Raw genomic sequence first — 22,352 nt, forward strand, 5'->3', positions numbered from 1 at the left:
ATCTCTCTTTTGCAAAGAGCTAGGCATTGGAAAATTCAGGGCTATAACGTGTAGATGAAGCACTAACAGGAGGCTTTAAAATTTTCATTCTAGTGTCTTTCGTTTGGGAGAAAAATGCAAAAGTACAATGCAGCTTTTCCTTGCCGATATCTCTCTTTTGCAAAGAGATAGGCATTGGAAAATGCAGGGCTATAACGTGTAGATGAAGCACTAACAGTAGGCTTTAAAATTTTCATTCTAGTGTCTTTCGTTTGGGAGAAAAATGCAAAGGTACAATACAGCATTTCCTTGCCGATATCTCTCTTTTGCAAAGAGATAGGCATTGGAAAATTCAGGGCTATTACGTGTAGATGAAGCACTAAAAGGAGGCTTTAAAATTTTCATTCTAGTGTCTTTCGTTTGGGAGAAAAATGCAAAAGTACAATGCAGCTTTTCCTTGCCGATATCTCTCTTTTGCAAAGAGATAGGCATTGGAAAATTCAGGGCTATAACGTGTAGATGAAGCACTAACAGTAGGCTTTAAAATTTTCATTCTAGTGTCTTTAGTTTGGGAGAAAAATGCAAAGGTACAATACAGCTTTTCCTTGCCAATATCTCTCTTTTGCAAAGAGCTAGGCATTGGAAAATTCAGGGCTATAACGTGTAGATGAAGCACTAACAGGAGGCTTTAAAATTTTCATTCTAGTGTCTTTCGTTTGGGAGAAAAATGCAAAGGTACAATACAGTTTTTCCTTGCCGATATCTCTCTTTTGCAAAGAGATAGGCATTGGAAAATTCAGGGCTATAACGTGTAGATGAAGCACTAACAGGAGGCTTTAAAATTTTCATTCTAGTGTCTTTCGTTTGGGAGAAAAATGCAAAGGTACAATACAGCATTTCGTTGCCGATATCTCTCTTTTGCAAAGAGATAGGCATTGGAAAATTCAGGGCTATAACGTGTAGATGAAGCACTAACAGGAGGCTTTAAAATTTTCATTCTAGTGTCTTTAGTTTGGGAGAAAAATGCAAAGGTACAATACAGCTTTTCCTTGCCAATATCTCTCTTTTGCAAAGAGCTAGGCATTGGAAAATTCAGGGCTATAACGTGTAGATGAAGCACTAACAGGAGGCTTTAAAATTTTCATTCTAGTGTCTTTCGTTTGGGAGAAAAATGCAAAGGTACAATACAGTTTTTCCTTGCCGATATCTCTCTTTTGCAAAGAGATAGGCATTGGAAAATTCAGGGCTATAACGTGTAGATGAAGCACTAACAGGAGGCTTTAAAATTTTCATTCTAGTGTCCTTCGTTTGGGAGAAAAATGCAAAGGTACAATACAGTTTTTCCTTGCCAATATCTCTCTTTTGCAAAGAGCTAGGCATTGGAAAATTCAGGGCTATACCGTGTAGATGAAGCACTAAACAGGAGGCTTTTAAATTTTCATTCTAGTGTCCTTCGTTTGGGAGAAAAATGCAAAGGTACAATACAGCTTTTCCTTGCCGATATCTCTCTTTTGCAAAGAGAAAGGCATTGGAAAATTCAGGGCTATAACGTGTAGTTGAAGCACTAACAGGAGGCTTTAAAATTTTCATTCTAGTGTCTTTCGTTTGGGAGAAAAATGCAAAGGTACAATACAGTTTTTCCTTGCCGATATCTCTCTTTTGCAAAGAGATAGGCATTGGAAAATGCAGGGCTATAACATGTAGATGAAGCACTAACAGGAGGCTTTACAATTTTCATTCTAGTGTCTTTCGTTTGGGAGAAAAATGCAAAGGTACAATGCTGCTTTTCCTTGCCGATATCTCTCTTTTGCAAAGAGATAGGCATTGGAAAATGCAGGGCTATAACGTGTAGATGAAGCACTAACAGGAGGCTTTAAAATTTTCATTCTAGTGTCTTTCGTTTGGGAGAAAAATGCAAAGGTACAATACAGTTTTTCCTTGCCGATATCTCTCTTTTGCAAAGAGATAGGCATTGGAAAATTCAGGGCTATAACGTGTAGATGAAGCACTAACAGGAGGCTTTAAAATTTTCATTCTAGTGTCCTTCGTTTGGGAGAAAAATGCAAAGGTACAATACAGCTTTTCCTTGCCAATATCTCTCTTTTGCAAAGAGCTAGGCATTGGAAAATTCAGGGCTATACCGTGTAGATGAAGCACTAACAGGAGGCTTTTAAATTTTCATTCTAGTGTCCTTCGTTTGGTAGAAAAATGCAAAGGTACAATACTGCTTTTCCTTGCCGATATCTCTCTTTTGCAAAGAGATAGGCATTGGAAAATTCTGGGCTATAACGTGTAGATGAAGCACTAACAGGAGGCTTTAAAATTTTCATTCTAGTGTCCTTCGTTTGGGAGAAAAATGCAAAGGTAAAATACAGCTTTTCCTTGCCGATATCTCTCTTTTGCAAAGAGATAGGCATTGGAAAATTCAGGGCTATAACGTGTAGATGAAGCACTAATAGGAGGCTTTAAAATTTTAATTCTAGTGTCCTTCATTTGGGAGAAAAATGCAAAGGTACAATAAAGCTTTTCCTTGCCGATATCTCTCTTTTGCAAAGAGATAGGCATTGGAAAATTCAGGGCTATAACGTGTAGATGAAGCACTAACAGGAGGCTTTAAAATTTTCATTCTAGTGTCTTTCGTTTGGGAGAAAAATGCAAAGGTACAATACAGCTTTTCCTTGCCGATATCTCTCTTTTGCAAAGAGCTAGGCATTGGAAAATTCAGGGCTATAACGTGTAGATGAAGCACTAACAGTAGGCTTTAAAATTTTCATTCTAGTGTCTTTAGTTTGGGAGAAAAATGCAAAGGTACAATACAGCTTTTCCTTGCCGATATCTCTCTTTTGCAAAGAGATAGGCATTGGAAAATTCAGGGCTATAACGTGTAGATGAAGCACTAACAGGAGGCTTTAAAATTTTCATTCTAGTGTCTTTCGTTTGGGAGAAAAATGCAAAGGTACAATACAGCTTTTCCTTGCCAATATCTCTCTTTTGCAAAGAGCTAGGCATTGGAAAATTCAGGGCTATAACGTGTAGATGAAGCACTAACAGGAGGCTTTAAAATTTTCATTCTAGTGTCTTTCGTTTGGGAGAAAAATGCAAAAGTACAATGCAGCTTTTCCTTGCCGATATCTCTCTTTTGCAAAGAGATAGGCATTGGAAAATGCAGGGCTATAACGTGTAGATGAAGCACTAACAGTAGGCTTTAAAATTTTCATTCTAGTGTCTTTCGTTTGGGAGAAAAATGCAAAGGTACAATACAGCATTTCCTTGCCGATATCTCTCTTTTGCAAAGAGATAGGCATTGGAAAATTCAGGGCTATTACGTGTAGATGAAGCACTAAAAGGAGGCTTTAAAATTTTCATTCTAGTGTCTTTCGTTTGGGAGAAAAATGCAAAAGTACAATGCAGCTTTTCCTTGCCGATATCTCTCTTTTGCAAAGAGATAGGCATTGGAAAATTCAGGGCTATAACGTGTAGATGAAGCACTAACAGTAGGCTTTAAAATTTTCATTCTAGTGTCTTTAGTTTGGGAGAAAAATGCAAAGGTACAATACAGCTTTTCCTTGCCAATATCTCTCTTTTGCAAAGAGCTAGGCATTGGAAAATTCAGGGCTATAACGTGTAGATGAAGCACTAACAGGAGGCTTTAAAATTTTCATTCTAGTGTCTTTCGTTTGGGAGAAAAATGCAAAGGTACAATACAGTTTTTCCTTGCCGATATCTCTCTTTTGCAAAGAGATAGGCATTGGAAAATTCAGGGCTATAACGTGTAGATGAAGCACTAACAGGAGGCTTTAAAATTTTCATTCTAGTGTCTTTCGTTTGGGAGAAAAATGCAAAGGTACAATACAGCATTTCGTTGCCGATATCTCTCTTTTGCAAAGAGATAGGCATTGGAAAATTCAGGGCTATAACGTGTAGATGAAGCACTAACAGGAGGCTTTAAAATTTTCATTCTAGTGTCTTTAGTTTGGGAGAAAAATGCAAAGGTACAATACAGCTTTTCCTTGCCAATATCTCTCTTTTGCAAAGAGCTAGGCATTGGAAAATTCAGGGCTATAACGTGTAGATGAAGCACTAACAGGAGGCTTTAAAATTTTCATTCTAGTGTCTTTCGTTTGGGAGAAAAATGCAAAGGTACAATACAGTTTTTCCTTGCCGATATCTCTCTTTTGCAAAGAGATAGGCATTGGAAAATTCAGGGCTATAACGTGTAGATGAAGCACTAACAGGAGGCTTTAAAATTTTCATTCTAGTGTCCTTCGTTTGGGAGAAAAATGCAAAGGTACAATACAGTTTTTCCTTGCCAATATCTCTCTTTTGCAAAGAGCTAGGCATTGGAAAATTCAGGGCTATACCGTGTAGATGAAGCACTAAACAGGAGGCTTTTAAATTTTCATTCTAGTGTCCTTCGTTTGGGAGAAAAATGCAAAGGTACAATACAGCTTTTCCTTGCCGATATCTCTCTTTTGCAAAGAGAAAGGCATTGGAAAATTCAGGGCTATAACGTGTAGTTGAAGCACTAACAGGAGGCTTTAAAATTTTCATTCTAGTGTCTTTCGTTTGGGAGAAAAATGCAAAGGTACAATACAGTTTTTCCTTGCCGATATCTCTCTTTTGCAAAGAGATAGGCATTGGAAAATTCAGGGCTATAACATGTAGATGAAGCACTAACAGGAGGCTTTAAAATTTTCATTCTAGTGTCTTTCGTTTGGGAGAAAAATGCAAAAGTACAATGCAGCTTTTCCTTGCCGATATCTCTCTTTTGCAAAGAGATAGGCATTGGAAAATGCAGGGCTATAACGTGTAGATGAAGCACTAACAGTAGGCTTTAAAATTTTCATTCTAGTGTCTTTCGTTTGGGAGAAAAATGCAAAGGTACAATACAGCATTTCCTTGCCGATATCTCTCTTTTGCAAAGAGATAGGCATAGGAAAATTCAGGGCTATTACGTGTAGATGAAGCACTAAAAGGAGGCTTTAAAATTTTCATTCTAGTGTCTTTCATTTGGGAGAAAAATGCAAAAGTACAATGCAGCTTTTCCTTGCCGATATCTCTCTTTTGCAAAGAGCTACGCATTGGAAAATTCAGGGCTATGTCGTGTAGATGATGGCCTAACAGGAGGCTTTAAAATTTTCTTTCTAGTGTCCTTCGTTTGGGAGAAAAATGCAATGGTACAAGACAGCTTTTCCTTGCCAATATCTCTCTTTTGCAAAGAGCTGCGCATTGGAAAATTCAGGGCTATGTCGTGTAGATGATGGCCTAACAGGAGGCTTTAAAATTTTCTTTCTAGTGTCCTTCGTTTGGGAGAAAAATGCAAAGGTACAAGACAGCTTTTCCTTGCCAATATCTCTCTTTTGCAAAGAGCTACGCATTGGAAAATTCAGGGCTATGTCGTGTAGATGATGGCCTAACAGGAGGCTTTAAAATTTTCTTTCTAGTGTCCTTCGTTTGGGAGAAAAATGCAAAGGTACAAGACAGCTTTTCCTTGCCAATATCTCTCTTTTGCAAAGAGCTGCGCATTGGAAAATTCAGGGCTATGTCGTGTAGATGATGGCCTAACAGGAGGCTTTAAAATTTTCTTTCTAGTGTCCTTCGTTTGGGAGAAAAATGCAAAGGTACAAGACAGCTTTTCCTTGCCAATATCTCTATTTTGCAAAGAGCTACGCATTGGAAAATTCAGGGCTATGTCGTGTAGATGATGGCCTAACAGGAGGCTTTAAAATTTTCTTTCTAGTGACCTTCGTTTGGGAGAAAAATGCAAAGGTACAAGACAGCTTTTCCTTGCCAATATCTCTCTTTTGCAAAGAGCTGCGCATTGGAAAATGCAGGGCTATAACGTGTAGATGAAGCACTAACAGGAGGCTTTAAAATTTTCATTCTAGTGTCTTTCGTTTGGGAGAAAAATGCAAAGGTACAATACAGTTTTTCCTTGCCGATATCTCTCTTTTGCAAAGAGATAGGCATTGGAAAATTCAGGGCTATAACGTGTAGATGAAGCACTAACAGGAGGCTTTAAAATTTTCATTCTAGTGTCCTTCGTTTGGGAGAAAAATGCAAAGGTACAATACAGCTTTTCCTTGCCAATATCTCTCTTTTGCAAAGAGCTAGGCATTGGAAAATTCAGGGCTATACCGTGTAGATGAAGCACTAACAGGAGGCTTTTAAATTTTCATTCTAGTGTCCTTCGTTTGGTAGAAAAATGCAAAAGTACAATGCAGCTTTTCCTTGCCGATATCTCTCTTTTGCAAAGAGATAGGCATTGGAAAATGCAGGGCTATAACGTGTAGATGAAGCACTAACAGTAGGCTTTAAAATTTTCATTCTAGTGTCTTTCGTTTGGGAGAAAAATGCAAAGGTACAATACAGCATTTCCTTGCCGATATCTCTCTTTTGCAAAGAGATAGGCATTGGAAAATTCAGGGCTATTACGTGTAGATGAAGCACTAAAAGGAGGCTTTAAAATTTTCATTCTAGTGTCTTTCGTTTGGGAGAAAAATGCAAAAGTACAATGCAGCTTTTCCTTGCCGATATCTCTCTTTTGCAAAGAGATAGGCATTGGAAAATTCAGGGCTATAACGTGTAGATGAAGCACTAACAGTAGGCTTTAAAATTTTCATTCTAGTGTCTTTAGTTTGGGAGAAAAATGCAAAGGTACAATACAGCTTTTCCTTGCCAATATCTCTCTTTTGCAAAGAGCTAGGCATTGGAAAATTCAGGGCTATAACGTGTAGATGAAGCACTAACAGGAGGCTTTAAAATTTTCATTCTAGTGTCTTTCGTTTGGGAGAAAAATGCAAAGGTACAATACAGCTTTTCCTTGCCGATATCTCTCTTTTGCAAAGAGATAGGCATTGGAAAATTCAGGGCTATAACGTGTAGATGAAGCACTAACAGGAGGCTTTAAAATTTTCATTCTAGTGTCCTTCGTTTGGGAGAAAACTGCAAAGGTACAATACAGCTTTTCCTTGCCGATATCTCTCTTTTGCAAAGAGATAGGCATTGGAAAATCCAGGGCTATAACGTGTAGATGAAGCACTAATAGGAGGCTTTAAAATTTTCATTCTAGTGTCCTTCGTTTGGGAGAAAAATGCAAAGGTACAATACAGCTTTTCCTTGCCGATATCTCTCGTTTGCAAAGAGATAGGCATTGGAAAATTCAGGGCTATAACGTGTAGATGAAGCACTAACAGGAGGCTTTAAAATTTTCATTCTAGTGTATTTCGTTTGGGAGAAAAATGCAAAGGTACAATACCGCTTTTCCTTGCCGATATCTCTCTTTTGCAAAGAGCTAGGCATTGGAAAATTCAGGGCTATAACGTGTAGATGAAGCACTAATAGGAGGCTTTAAAATTTTCAATCTAGTGTCCTTCGTTTGGGAGAAAAATGCAAAGGTACAATACAGCTTTTCCTTGCCAATATCTCTCTTTTGCAAAGAGCTAGGCATTGGAAAATTCAGGGCTATAACGTGTAGATGAAGCACTAACAGGAGGCTTTAAAATTTTCATTCTAGTGTCTTTCGTTTGGGAGAAAAATGCAAAAGTACAATGTTGCTTTTTACTTGCCGATATCTCTCTTTTACAAAGAGATAAGCATTGGAAAATTCAGGGCTATAACGTGTAGATGAAGCACTAACAGGAGGCTTTAAAATTTTCATTCTAGTGTCTTTCGTTTGGGAGAAAAATGCAAAGGTACAATACAGCTTTTCCTTGCCAATATCTCTCTTTTGCAAAGAGCTAGGCATTGGAAAATGCAGGGCTATAACGTGTAGATGAAGCACTAACAGGAGGCTTTACAATTTTCATTCTAGTGTCTTTCGTTTGGGAGAAAAATGCAAAGGTACAATGCTGCTTTTCCTTGCCGATATCTCTCTTTTGCAAAGAGATAGGCATTGGAAAATGCAGGGCTATAACGTGTAGATGAAGCACTAACAGGAGGCTTTAAAATTTTCATTCTAGTGTCTTTCGTTTGGGAGAAAAATGCAAAGGTACAATACAGCTTTTCCTTGCCGATATCTCTCTTTTGCAAAGAGATAGGCATTGGAAAATTCAGGGCTATAACGTGTAGATGAAGCACTAACAGGAGGCTTAAAAAAATTCATTCTAGTGTCCTTCGTTTGGGAGAAAAATGCAAAGGTACAATACAGCTTTTCCTTGCCAATATCTCTCTTTTGCAAAGAGATAGGCATTGGAAAATTCAGGGCTATAACGTGTAGATGAAGCACTAACAGGAGGCTTTACAATTTTCATTCTAGTGTCTTTCGTTTGGGAGAAAAATGCAAAGGTACAATACAGTTTTTCCTTGCCGATATCTCTCTTTTGCAAAGAGATAGGCATTGGAAAATTCAGGGCTATAACGTGTAGATGAAGCACTAACAGGAGGCTTTAAAAGCACTCTGGTTGTGCTGCTCCTACGATTTCCCCAAATGTGGGACACTTGATTACATAATTTGTGTTTCCTCTGGTCGGCTCTCGTATAATTCAGATCTCTTTGTCTCAGGTCTCTCTCCAGCCTAGTTTGCTGTCTGTTTCCACTTCTCTTTTCTTGAGCCGCTCCCTTCTATGCCCTTGTGCACTATCCTGACTTCCCCGTCTGCTTACTTTGTGCCTTCCAACGCACAATGCAAACTACAGGTAGTGCTGCAGGGCCCACACCCTTTTACTTGCTTTACAGAGCAGCTCTGGAGCTGTTACAGTGCCCAGCTGCTGCAAGAAATCAGCTTGAATGCTTCAGGGGCTGGGGCATAGCCAACATGAGCCCCACACCGAAGGAGGGTGGAGGTGTTTAATGCGAACTAGGGGTCATCCAAGCGCCGCAAAAGGCCGCCATGCCCTGCACACCCCTTTTTTATTTTCATATGCAGACGAGGGTTGAAGCCAACTTTGACCCACTGCTTGGATGACATCACCATATGAAAATCCATCTGTGGCAGGCCTTCCCCCAGGAATGCTTGCACTAGTTGTTGCATTTGGTTTGTTGTTTGGGGGTGCTTCAGTATTAGGCAGCCTTCTGCCCTCCCATGTTCATCTGAAAATATATGTTCTCCCTGCAGTTGTTGTCCCAAGATGAGAGTTCCCTTGTGCTGCCTCAGTTGAATCTCCTTTACTTGACAGAGATGTGCATGAGCAGCGGCCCTCCCCAGCCCTATTCCAAATCATACTTATTTTGCATAGGAGATACCATGGTCATGAAGATTTTTCTCCCAGGGTTACTCTAGGGGTTACATTTGGGGAAATCACAGGGGTCAGCATACCCAGAATGCAATGAATGAACCTCACCCTGGGAGAATAATCTTCATGACCATGGTATCTCCTATGCAAAATAAGTATGATTTGGGATAGAGCTGGGGAGGGCCACTGCTCAGGCACATCTCTGTCAAGTTAAGGAGATTCAACTGAGGCAGCACAAGGGAACTCTCATCTTGGGACAACAACTGCAGGGAGAACATATATTTTCAGATGAACATGGGAGGGCAGAAGGCTGCCTAATACTGAAGCACCCCCCAAACAACAAACCAAATGCAACAACTAGTGCAAGCATTCCTGGGGGAAGGCCTGCCACAGATGGATTTGATGGATTTGATTATGAAAAGAGAAAAGGGGCATGCAGGGCATGGCGGCCTTTTGCGGCGCTTGGCTGACCCCTAGTTTGCATTAAACACCTCCACCCTCCGTCGGTGTGGGGCTCTTGTTGGCTATGCCCCAGCACCTGAAGCATTCAAGCTGATTTCTTGCTGCAGCTGGGCACTGTAACAGCTCCAGAGCTGCTCTGTAAGGCAAGTAAAAGGGTGTGGGCCCTGCAGCACTACCTGTAGTTTGCATTGTGCGTTGGAAGGCACAAAGTAAGCAGACAGGAGAAGTCAGGAGAGTGCACAAGGGCATAGAAGGCAGCGGCTCAAGAAAAGAGAAGTGGAAACAGACAGCAAACTAGGCTGGAGAGAGACCTGAGACAAAGAGATCTGAATTATACGAGAGCCGACCAGGGGAAACACAAATTATGCAGTCAAGTTTCCCACAGGAGTATATAGGATACGACCCAGTGGTACCTGACGACATAGATACTAACAGCTATTTAATAACATTACGCTAGAAAGTGATTATTAGCAACATATATATCTATATAAACAACCCCGCCAGGGTTGTGCCTTCAAAAATAATCACACACGGACACGCTTTTTAAACCTTTTTTTCACATCTCTTTATTCTTCTTATGCACATGTATGTTAGTTCTGTGATTTTAACCTTTATGTTTCACTGCAGTTTGGGATAATAATATTAATATTTATCCAATTTTAATACATACTTAATAAAGGTTATATTTTATGATTCATTCATTCTGTCCAGTGCGTCAACAGTGCAGATTTCTTCTTGTTTTTTCTCCCAAATTCTATAACAATGACAGTAAATGTTGTTTCTTTTCAAACAGAACTTTCTTGACCATGCTTCTTTTTTGAAAGATCTGGGAGCACATGGAAAACAGTACAAACCATGCAGTATCACAAGAGCCTTTATTTGATCTTTCATGAAGATAGAGCAGAATTGAGGACACGTCAACAATTTCTGCCGAAGGTGGTTCATCTTTCCACATGGTGCCTTTGGCCACTGACACCTTCGTTGAGTCAAAGTCTCTGGCTGTGGTCAGAACTTTGAAAATTTATGTCACCAGAACGGTTCAGATTAGGAAAACAGAGGCTCTGTTTGTCCTGTATGCTCCCAACAGGATTGGGTGTCCTGCTTCCATGTAGACCATTATGCGCTGGATCTGTGGTAAGATTCAGCATGCTCATTCCACGGCAGGATTGCCGTTACTGAATTAGGTGAAGACCCATTCTACTAGAAAGGTGGGTTCATCCTGGGCAGCTGGTCGGGGAGTCTCGGCATTGCAACTTTGCCGAGCAGCTATTTAGTAAACACTTTTGCTAAGTTTTAAAAGTTTTAGAGTAAAGGAGATTCAACTGAGGCAGCACAAGGGAACTCCCATCTGGGGACAACAACTGCAGTGAGAACACATATTTTCAGATGAACATGGGAGGGCAGAAGGCTGCCTAATACTGAAGCACCCCCAAACAACAAACCAAATGCAACAACTAGTACAAGCATTCCTGGGGGAAGGTCTGCAGAAGACGGATTTGCATACAGTGATGTCATCCAAGCAGTGGGCCAAAGTTGGCTGGAATCCTCATCTGCATATGAAAAGAGAAAAGGGGTATGCAGGGCATGGCGGCCTTTTGCGGCGCTTGGATGACCCTTAGTTCGCATTAAACACCCCCACCCTCCTTTGGTGTGGGGCTCATGTTGGCCATGCCCCAGCCCCTGAAGCATTCAAGCTGATTTCTTGCAGCAGCTTGGCACTGTAACAGCTCCAGAGCTGCTCTGTAAGGCAAGTAAAAGGGTGTGGGCCCTGCAGCACTACCTGTAGTTTGCATTGTGCATTGGAAGGCACAAAGTAAGCAGACAGGAGGAGAAGTCAGGATAGTCCACAAGGGTATAGAAGGGAGGGGCTCAAGAAAAAAGAAGTGGAAACAGACAGCAAACTAGGCTGGAGAGAGACCTGAGACAAAGAGATCTGAATTATATGAGAGCCGACCAGGGGAAACACAAATTATGCAGTCAAGTTTCCCACATTTGGGGAAATCGCAGGGGCAGCACACCCAGGTGAGATACTATAATCAGGACGGTGCTTCTCCCAGGGCAAGGCTCACCCATTGCACTCTGGGTGTGCTGCTCCTACGATTTCCCCAAATGTGGGACACTTGACTGCATAATTTGTGTTTCCTCTGGTCGGCTCTCGTATAATTCAGATCTCTTTGTCTCAGGTCTCTCTCCAGCCTAGTTTGCTGTCTGTTTCCACTTCTTTTTTTCTTGAGCCGCTCCCTTCTATGCCCTTGCGCACTATCCTGACTTCTCCCGTCTGCTTACTTTGTGCCTTCCAACGCACAATGCAAACTACAGGTAGTGCTGCAGGGCCCACACCCTTTTACTTGCCTTACAGAGCAGCTCTGGAGCTGTTACAGTGCCCAGCTGCTGCAAGAAATCAGCTTGAATGCTTCATGGGATGGGGCATGGCCAACATGAGCCCCACACCAAAGGAGGGTGGGGGTGTTTAATGCGATCTAGGGGTCATCCAAGCACCGCAAAAGGCTGCCATGCCCTGCATAACCCTTTTCTCTTTTCATATGCAGATGAGGGTTCCAGCCAACTTTGGCCCACTGCTTGGATGACATCACCGTATGCAAATTCGTCTCCTGCAGACCTTCCCCCAGGAATGCTTGTACTAGTTATTGCATATGGTTTGATATTTGATGGTGCTTCAGTATTAGGCAGCCTTCCGCCCTCCCATGTTCATCTGAAAAGATGTGGTCTCCCTGCAGTTGTTGTCCCCAGACGAGAGTTCCCTTGTGCTTCCTCAGTTGAATCTCCTTAACTTGACGGGGGAGGGGCTTGCCCGAGCAGCCACCCTCCCCAGCCCTATCCCAACTCATACTTATTTTGCATATGAGATCTCTATATCATGAAGATTGTTCTCACAGGGTGAGGTTCATCCATTATATTTTAAAATAGGAAGGTTCAAATTACATATTTGAATTGCATCTATGTGCTGGATTCAAATGCCCCCCCCCCCTTCCTTTCTCAATTGTGCCCGTCAGCAGCTATTCTAAGGTTGCTGCCTATGGGTGTGACACATTAATTTCTTCTGTGGGGTACACTGGACTCCACAAGGATTCACATTGGGGTGTAGAGTAGGATCTTGATCTGAGGCACCAACCGGCTCAAAGCTTTTGACTGTTCCCAAGATGCTCAGCGCATCCTCCTCTATAACCCCGCTTCCATGAACAGGGAGCTCAGTTTGTAGTTGGTGCCTTCAGTAGCAGGCCACTTAACAGGGGCCTGCCTCAGGCAGCCTATTCTGAGCTATTAATTTTGACAAGAAAAGAAGAACTTGTTTTATGAGAATCTACAAGGGCTGCAGCAGGCTAGGTCTAATAGACATCTTTACTGCAGCTTCATCACTCCCAGCGGCGCTGTATACTCCCGTGCCCTGGTTGCTGGGTCACTGCAGCGGAGGCTCCGGTTTCTTCCTAAGGTCAGTCACACACACACCGCCCTTCCGGATCACGAGGCCGCTGATTAAGGGGAGCGTGGCCGTAGGGGGTGGGCCGTGTGCGCACTGGGGTGGACACTGATTACTGGGCAGCCGCTCCACAAGCCACCAGGTACAGTTAAGGAGCACAGGTCTGGGGTTTTTTCTCCTATATTAACCCAATTTTGTACTGCCCGCAGCGCATTGTGATAGGTAATAGGGCCTGATTCAGGTTGGATTGCAATCACAATAAGCGATCCAACTGCAAAAATTGCTAAGAGCATACGCATGTGCCTGCATGCGATCGCCTCTGCCTGTCAATCGGGGCAGGGGGGGAGAGTGGGGTCAGCAACACTCCATTTCCAAGTCAGGGATGGAGCAGTGTGGGGGCAAGGCTTCAAAATGGGGTCTGCAATGGAGGAGACACAGGGGGCGTGGTCACAGCGGCTGTATGACATCACATTCAGCCGCTGTGATCACAAAAATGGTGGCGGCTTCCTGCGGGCACATACAGTCTGCACCAGCAGGAGGCTACACCATTGTTTATGATCACGCTGAACTGCAGTGCGACTGCAATTACAGCATGGTCAAGAAGGGAGGTGTCATACTGGGTGGCCATGCCCTGTCACTGTGCAGGAGCCAGCACCGCTTACACACTAGTCCCCGGGTGCAGCCCCCAACCCCCGGGACACCCGGAGCAACAAAATGTAGATTCAGGCCACCAGGCCACGCCCCTACCTATGAAATCATGCCTCCTTTTTACCATTGCGCTGCTTATTTGCACGCACTGCATTACAATCTCCCTCGCCACCTCTCTGGGTGTCACCAGTGATAGTGACACCTCTGCCATGCTTGTAGCAGCTGGTCCAAAGATCTATGCCTCAAGCCCTGAGTGTTTGCCCTTGTGACTTGTTGATCATCATAGCGAAGCAGATGCTTACAGAAAACTGCAGGGGCTTAGATTGAAAATAAAAAAAATTGATGGGTATAAGGTAGAGAGGAGCGGGTTCGGTTCTCCGAGAACCGAATTCCCCACGAACTCCACGTTGTTTACACTGGTCTGAGGCAGGCTCGGTTGTTCCCGCCTGACTCGGAAAACCTGAACAAGGGAAAATGTCATCATCCCGCTGTCGGATTCTCGCGAGATTCGGATATTATATATAGAGCTGCGCGTTGCCGCCATTTTTACTCGTGCATTGAAGAGAGAGCGGAGAGGACGTGGCTATGTTCTCTCAGAGGAAATCTCAATATCAGTGCTCAGTATCAGTGGTTACTTATTGCTGCTCAGTAATACTAGTAGTGTGTCTCTCCTGCTCAGTGTCAGTTCTCAGTAGTATCCTCATCAGTGCTCAGTATCACTGCTCATTGTCTTGTGCTGCATTGTGGTGCTCAGCATACTACAGTACATTACTAATAGTCCAGTGCTGCATCTTGCTGCTCAGTGTCAGTTCTAGTATCCTCATCAGTGCTCACTATCACTGCTCATTGCATTGTGGTGTTCTGTATACTACAGTAATATAGTAACATATAGTAACATAGTTTTTGAGGTTGAATAGAGGCAAATTGCCCATCGTGTTCAACCTGTTTTAAGTTGTGATGATTCTACATACTTGCTGAATAATGTTTTATGACTAGTTAGCTACTATAACTCATGTTACCCCCGGATTAACCATGTTGATATTTTAAGTATTATAACCTTGGATAGCTTTTTCATTCAGAAATGTATCCATTCCTTTTTTAAATCCAATTACAGAGTCTGCCATTACCACCTTCCCTGGCAGGGAATTCCACATCCTGATTGCCCTAACAGTGAAGAACCCTTTCCTCCATTGCATTCTGAATTTCCTCCAGTTGCAGCGAGTGACCACGTGTTCTTTTAATAAATAATTCCTCTGATAACTCTTTGTTATGTATCTTTACATATTTGAAGATATTAATAATATCTCCTCTTAGGCACCTCTTTTCTAGTGTATACATATTCAGCCTAGTAAGTCTTGGGTATGGGTGAAGATGTTTCTCACAAAATTGTTGCACCAAAGCATCATTGAAATTCAAGCTGGAAAGATGATTTTAATATATCACTTGTACATTTTGTACTGCTCTTCTGGTGACAATGTAGTTTGTTTTTGTCAATTACCATTTTAATAATAGGGTAAAGAAAATTAAGTGGATTTTTGAAAGAAAACAATACTGTCAATATACTATTAAAACAAATTAAAATGGTAAAAGTTATTGTACTTTAAGTAAAAATAAAAGAGCCAAAATATCAATCCCAGTTTTGGATTACTTTAATTAACAAAAAACAATGCATATAGCAGAGGATAGTTTCAATCTGCCTACCTCTGGGTTATGGGCCCAGCATGCTTCCGTTGCAGTACTCTGCTGCTCATGTAAGTGCAAGAGATCCTGAAGCACTCACTCATCATGGGAAAGTACCAATGTGTTTCTTACAAAAACTCTCCAGATTATTGACTTTTTAAAGTTTTTCTAGGAAACGTTCTAGATGAATGCTTATTAGCCTTTGTCTGAATGGACTTTTACGAGGTGTCTCTGTGGTGCAATCGGTTAGCATGTTTGGCTATTAACCAAAAGGTTGGTGGTTCAATCCCACCCAGGGATGTAATTGACCTTGTGATCAGATTTTGGTGATCTTTAAGTAGACAAGTCAAATTTTCAAACCCCCTCTTATGGTGTAGGGTACCTGGCCTTCTCTGATGTAATCAGAGTTAGATTTGATTACGTGATTTTATAAAAAACAGCTAGGAAGCACAATTTAGCAGTGGGTTGCAGAGAAAAAAAAATTATGCTGGCAGAAAAGTCCAATTGAGTGATTAAACAGCTCTTCATTTTCTGACTTTATTTTTATGCTAACAAATTTGCTCTCTGAAAAGTGTCCACAAAGCCAAGTCTCTGATTAACACCTTTGTAGGAATGTTTTTTCACCTATTACTGAATTAAACTTGCTACATTGGAAAGGCAGCAAGATGCATCCTCATTTCAATGTCTACTGAAATAATACAGGTTGACACCAGGAAACATAAACGTTACTGCATCCTTGCTGCTTTCTCATGTGGAAGTCTGTTTAATGTGAAAACAAGGTAATATCTAATCAGCACACAGATAAGGAATTAAGAAAATCTTTCTTTATGGGTGAAGATGTTTCTCACAAAATTGTTGTCCCAATGCATCATTGAAATTCAAGATGGAAGATGATTTTAATATATCACTTGTACATTTTGCATTGCTCTTATGGTGACAATGTAGTTTGTTTTTGTCAATTACCATTTCAGTAATAGGGTAAAGAAAATTAAGTGGATTTTTTAAAGAAAACAATGCTGTCAATATACTATTAAAACAAATTAAAATGATAAAAGTTATTGTACTTTAAGTAAAAATAAAAGAGCCAAAATATCAATCCCAGTTTTTGATTACTTTAATTATAAAAAAAAAATGCACATAGCAGAGGATAGTTTCGATTAATCGACCTCTGGGTTATGGGCCCAGCATCCTTCCATTGCACTACTCTGCTGCTCATGGAAGTCCGAGAGATCCTGAAGACTAAATTGATTAAAGGCCTAAAAGTACTGGACTATAAGGAAAGACTTACTAGGCTGAATATGTATACACTAGAAAAGAGGTGCCTAAGAGGAGATATTATTAATATCTTCAAATATGTAAAGATACATAACAAAGAGTTATCAGAGGAATTATTTATTAAAAGAACACGTGGTCACTCGCTGCGACTGGAGGAAAGTTCAGAATGCAATGGAGGAAAGGGTTCTTCACTGTTAGGGCAATCAGGATGTGGAATTCCCTGCCAGGGAAGGTGGTAATGGCGGACTCTGTAATTGGATTTAAAAAAGGAATGGATACATTTCTGAATGAAAAAGCTATCCAAGGTTATAATACTTAAAATATCAACATGGTTAATCCGGGGGTAACATGAGTTATAGTAGCTAACTAGTCATAAAACATTATTCAGCAAGTATGTAGAATCATCACAACTTAAAACAGGTTGAACACGATGGGCAATTTGCCTCTATTCAACCTCAAAAACTATGATACTATATGTTACTATATTACTGTAGTATACAGAACACCACAATGCAATGAGCAGTGATAGTGAGCACTGATGAGGATACAAGAACTGACACTGAGCAGCAAGATGCAGCACTGGACTATTAGTAATGTACTGTAGTATGCTGAGCACCACAATGCAGCACAAGACAATGAGCAGTGATACTGAGCACTGATGAGGATACTACTGAGAACTGACACTGAGCAGGAGAGACACACTACTAGTATTACTGAGCAGCAATAAGTAACCACTAATACTGAGCACTGATATTGAGATTTCCACTGAGAGAACATAGCCACGTCCTCTCCGCTCTCTCTTCAATGCACGAGTAAAAATGGCGGCAACGCGCAGCTCTATATATAATATCCGAATCTCGCGAGAATCCGACAGCGGGATGATGACATTTTCCCTTGTTCAGGTTTTCCGAGTCAGGCGGGAACAACCGAGCCTGCCTCAGACCAGTGTAAACCACGTGGAGTTCGTGGGGAATTCGGTTCTCGGAGAACCGAACCCGCTCCTCTCTACCTTATACCCATCAATTTTTTTTATTTTCAATCTAAGCCCCTGCAGTTTTCTGTAAGCATCTGCTTCGCTATGATGATCAACAAGTCACAAGGGCAAACACTCAGGGCTTGAGGCATAGATCTTTGGACCAGCTGCTACAAGCATGGCAGAGGTGTCACTATCACTGGTGACACCCAGAGAGGTGGCGAGGGAGATTGTAATGCAGTGCGTGCAAATAAGCAGCGCAATGGTAAAAAGGAGGCATGATTTCATAGGTAGGGGCGTGTCCTGGTGGCCTGAATCTACATTTTGTTGCTCCGGGTGTCCCGGGGGTTGGGGGCTGCACCCGGGGACTAGTGTGTAAGCGGTGCTGGCTCCTGCACAGTGACAGGGCATGGCCACCCAGTATGACACCTCCCTTCTTGACCATGCTGTAATTGCAGTCGCACTGCAGTTCAGCGTGATCATAAACAATGGTGTAGCCTCCTGCTGGTGCAGACTGTATGTGCGCGCAGGAAGCCGCCACCATTTTTGTGATCACAGCGGCTGAATGTGATGTCATACAGCCGCTGTGACCACGCCCCCTGTGTCTCCTCCATTGCAGACCCCATTTTGAAGCCTTGCCCCCGCACTGCTCCATCCCTGACTTGGAAATGGAGTGTTGCTGACCCCACTCTCCCCCCCTGCCCCGATTGACAGGCAGAGGCGATCGCATGCAGGCACATGCGTATGCTCTTAGCAATTTTTGCAGTTGGATCGCTTATTGTGATTGCAATCCAACCTGAATCAGGCCCTATTACCTATCACAATGCGCTGCGGGCAGTACAAAATTGTGTTAATATAGGAGAAAAACCCCCAGACCTGTGCTCCTTAACTGTACCTGGTGGCTAGTGGAGCGGCTGCCCAGTAATCAGTGTCCACCCCAGTGCGCACACGGCCCACCCCCTACGGCCACGCTCCCCTTAATCAGCGGCCTCGTGATCCGGAAGGGCGGTGTGTGTGTGACTGACCTTAGGAAGAAACCGGAGCCTCCGCTGCAGTGACCCAGCAACCAGGGCACGGGAGTATACAGCGCCGCTGGGAGTGATGAAGCTGCAGTAAAGATGTCTATTAGACCTAGCCTGCTGCAGCCCTTGTATATTCTCATAAAACAAGTTCTTCTTTTCTTGTCAAAATTAATAGCTAAGAATAGGCTGCCTGAGGCAGGCCCCTGTTAAGTGGCCTGCTACTGAAGGCACCAACTACAAACTGAGCTCCCTGTTCATGGAAGCGGGGTTATAGAGGAGGATGCGCTGAGCATCTTGGGAACAGTCAAAAGCTTTGAGCCGGTTGGTGCCTCAGATCAAGATCCTACTCTACACCCCAATGTGAATCCTTGTGGAGTCCAGTGTACCCCACAGAAGAAATTAATGTGTCACACCCATTGGCAGCAACCTTAGAATAGCTGCTGACGGGCACAATTGAGAAAGGAAGGGGGGGGGGCATTTGAATCCAGCACATAGATGCAATTCAAATATGTAATTTGTACCTTCCTATTTTAAAATATAATGGATGAACCTCACCCTGTGAGAACAATCTTCATGATCAAGAGATCTAATATGTAAAATAAGTATGAGTTGGGATAGGGCTGGGGAGGGTGGCAGCTCGGGCAGCCCCTCCCCCGTCAAGTTAAGGAGATTCAACTGAGGAAGCACAAGGGAACTCTCGTCTGGGGACAACAACTGCAGGGAGACCACATCTTTTCAGATGAACATGGGAGGGCGGAAGGCTGCCTAATACTGAAGCACCATCAAATATCAAACCATATCCAACAACTAGTAAAAGCATTCCTGGGGGAAGGTCTGCAGCAGACTGATTTGCATACGGTGATGTCATCCAAGCAGTGGGCCAAAGTTGGCTGGAACCCTCATCTGCATATAAAAAGAGAAAAGGGGCATGCAGTGCATGGCGGCCTTTTGCAGTGCTTGGATGACCCCTAGTTCGCATTAAACACCCCCACCCTCCTTTGGTGTGGGGCTCATGTTGGCCATGCCCCATCCCCTGAAGCATTCATGCTGATTTCTTGCAGCAGCTGGGCACTGTAACAGCTCCAGAGCTGCTCTGTAAGGCAAGTAAAAGGGTGTGGGCCCTGTAGCACCACCTGTAGTTCGCATTGTGCGTTGGAAGGCACAAAGTAAGCAGACGGGAGGAGAAGTCAGGGGCTGGGGCATAGCCAACATGAGCCCCACACCAAAGGAGGGTGGAGGTGTTTAATGCAAACTAGGGGTCAGCCAAGCGCCGCAAAAGGCCACCATGCCCTGCACGCCCCTTTTCTCTTTTCATATGCAGACGAGGGTTGAAGCCAACTTTGACCAACTGCTTGGATGACATCACCATATGCAAATCCATCTGCGGCAGGCCTTCCCCCAGGAATGCTTGCACTAGTTGTTGCATTTGGTTTGTTGTTTGGGGGTGCTTCAGTATTAGGCAGCCTTCTGCCCTCCCATGTTCATCTGAAAATATATGTTCTCCCTGCAGTTGTTGTCCCAAGATGAGAGTTCCCTTGTGCTGCCTCAGTTGAATCTCCTTTACTTGACAGAGATGTGCATGAGCAGCGGCCCTCCCCAGCCCTATTCCAAATCATACTTATTTTGCATAGGAGATACCATGGTCATGAAGATTTTTCTCCCAGGGTGAGGTTCATTCATTGCATTTTGGGTATGCTGACCCCTGTGATTTCCCCAAATGTGGGAAACTCGACTGCATTATTTGTGGTAGTGGGAGGCTGTGTTTGTGATTTCTTCTGGTCAGCTCTGGTAAAAGTCAGATTTCTTTGTTTCAGATTTTCCTTTAGCCTTGTTCTTCTTTCGAGAGTTCCCTTGTGCTGCCTCAGTTGGATCTCCTTCACTTAACAGGGGGGTGCCCGAGCAGCGACCCTCCCCAGCTCTAGCCCAACTCCTACTTACCTGCCAGGTGAGATACTATGATCATGAAGGTGCTTCTCCCAGGGCAAGGCTCACCCATTGCACTCTGGGTGTGCTGCCCCTGCGATTTCCCCAAATGTGGGAAACTTGACTGCATAATTTGTGTTTCCCCTGGTCGGCTCTCGTATAATTCAGATCTCTTTGTCTCAGATCTCTCTCCAGCCTAGTTTGCTGTCTGTTTCCACTTCTCTTTTCTTCAGCCGCTCCCTTCTATACCCTTGTGCACTATCCTGACTTCTCCTCCCGTCTGCTTACTTTGTGCCTTCCAATGCACAATGCAAACTACAGGTAGTGCTGCAGGGCCCACACCCTTTTACTTGCCTTACAGAGCGTCTCTGGAGCTGTTACAGTGCCCAGCTGCTGCAAGAAATCTGCTTGAATGCTTCAGGGGATGGGACATGGCCAACATGAGCCCCACACCAAAGGAGGGTGGAGCAGAAGGCTGCCTAATACTGAAGCACCCCCAAACAACAAACCAAATGCAACAACTAGTGCAAGCATTCCTGGGGGAAGGCCTGCCGCAGATGGATTTGTGGTGATGTCATCCAAGCAGTTGGTCAAAGGTGGCTTCAACCCTCGTCTGCATATGAAAACAGAAAAGGGGCGTGCAGGGCATGGTGGCCTTTTGCGGCGCTTGACTGACCCCTAGTTTGCATTAAACACCTCCACCCTCCTTCGGTGTGGGGCTCATGTTGGCTATGCCCCAGCCCCTGAAGCATTCAAGCTGATTTCTTGCAGCAGCTGGCCACTGTAACAGCTCCAGAGCTGCTCTGTAAGGCAAGTAAAAGGGTGTGGGCCCTGCAGCACTACCTGTAGTTTGCATTGTGCATTGGAAGGCACAAAGTAAGCAGACGGGAGGAGAAGTCAGGATAGTGCACAAGGGTATAGAAGGGAGCGGCTGAAGAAAAGAGAAGTGGAAACAGACAGCAAACTAGGCTGGAGAGAGACCTGAGACAAAGAGATCTGAATTATACGAGAGCCGACCAGGGGAAACACAAATTATGCAGTCAAGTTTCCCACATTTGGGGAAATCGCAGGAGCAGCACACCCAGAGTACAATGGGTGAGCCTTGCCCTGGGAGAAGCACCTTCATGATCATAGTATCTCACCTGGCAGGTAAGTAGGAGTTGGGCTAGAGCTGGGGAGGGTCGCTGCTCGGGTACCCCCCTGTAAAGTGAAGGAGATCCAACTGAGGCAGCACAAGGGAACTCTCGAAAGAAGAACAAGGCTAAAGGAAAATCTGAGACAAAGAAATCTGACTTTTACCAGAGCTGACCAGAAGAAATCACAAACACAGCCTCCCACTACCACAAATAATGCAGTCAAGTTTCCCACATTTGGGGAAATCACAGGGGTCAGCATACCCAAAATGCAATGAATAAACCTCACCCTGGGAGAAAAATCTTCATGACCATGGTATCTCCTATGCAAAATAAGTATGATTTGGAATAGGGCTGGGGAGGGCCGCTGCTCATGCACATCTCTGTCAAGTAAAGGAGATTTAACTGAGGCAACACAAGGGAACTCTCATCTGGGGACAACAACTGCAGGGAGAACATATATTTTCAGATGAACATGGGAGGGCAGAAGGCTGCCTAATACTGAAGCACCCCCAAACAACAAACCAAATGCAACAACTAGTGCAAGCATTCCTGGGGGAAGGCCTGCCGCAGATGGATTTGCATATGGTGATGTCATCCAAGCAGTGGGTCAAAGTTGGCTTCAACCCTCGTCTGCATATGAAA

General features: G+C 43.3%; 6 non-coding genes across 6 annotated transcripts; 4 read left to right on the forward strand and 2 right to left on the reverse strand.

Annotated features, from left to right (window-relative positions):
• Positions 1-11,628: 11,628 nt before the first annotated feature.
• Positions 11,629-11,784, forward strand: LOC134991969 (U1 spliceosomal RNA). The gene has a single exon (XR_010196169.1). It is a non-coding gene; the product is annotated as a U1 spliceosomal RNA (small nuclear RNA).
• Positions 11,785-15,608: 3,824 nt separating this feature from the next.
• Positions 15,609-15,682, forward strand: TRNAN-AUU (transfer RNA asparagine (anticodon AUU)). Its single transcript has one exon. It is a non-coding gene; the product is annotated as a tRNA-Asn (tRNA).
• A 4,583-nt stretch (positions 15,683-20,265) lies between these two features.
• LOC134992280 (U1 spliceosomal RNA) lies at positions 20,266-20,429 on the forward strand. Its single transcript, XR_010196462.1, has one exon. It is a non-coding gene; the product is annotated as a U1 spliceosomal RNA (small nuclear RNA).
• Positions 20,430-20,581: 152 nt separating this feature from the next.
• LOC134992394 (U1 spliceosomal RNA) lies at positions 20,582-20,744 on the forward strand. Its single transcript, XR_010196568.1, has one exon. It is a non-coding gene; the product is annotated as a U1 spliceosomal RNA (small nuclear RNA).
• An 824-nt stretch (positions 20,745-21,568) lies between these two features.
• Positions 21,569-21,731, reverse strand: LOC134992469 (U1 spliceosomal RNA). The gene has a single exon (XR_010196631.1). It is a non-coding gene; the product is annotated as a U1 spliceosomal RNA (small nuclear RNA).
• A 152-nt stretch (positions 21,732-21,883) lies between these two features.
• LOC134992277 (U1 spliceosomal RNA) lies at positions 21,884-22,047 on the reverse strand. Its single transcript, XR_010196459.1, has one exon. It is a non-coding gene; the product is annotated as a U1 spliceosomal RNA (small nuclear RNA).
• Between the last annotated feature and the right edge of the window lie 305 nt (positions 22,048-22,352).

The sequence above is a fragment of the Pseudophryne corroboree genome, unplaced genomic scaffold, assembly GCF_028390025.1.
Source record: "Pseudophryne corroboree isolate aPseCor3 unplaced genomic scaffold, aPseCor3.hap2 scaffold_121, whole genome shotgun sequence".
Taxonomy (NCBI): Eukaryota; Metazoa; Chordata; class Amphibia; order Anura; family Myobatrachidae; genus Pseudophryne; species Pseudophryne corroboree.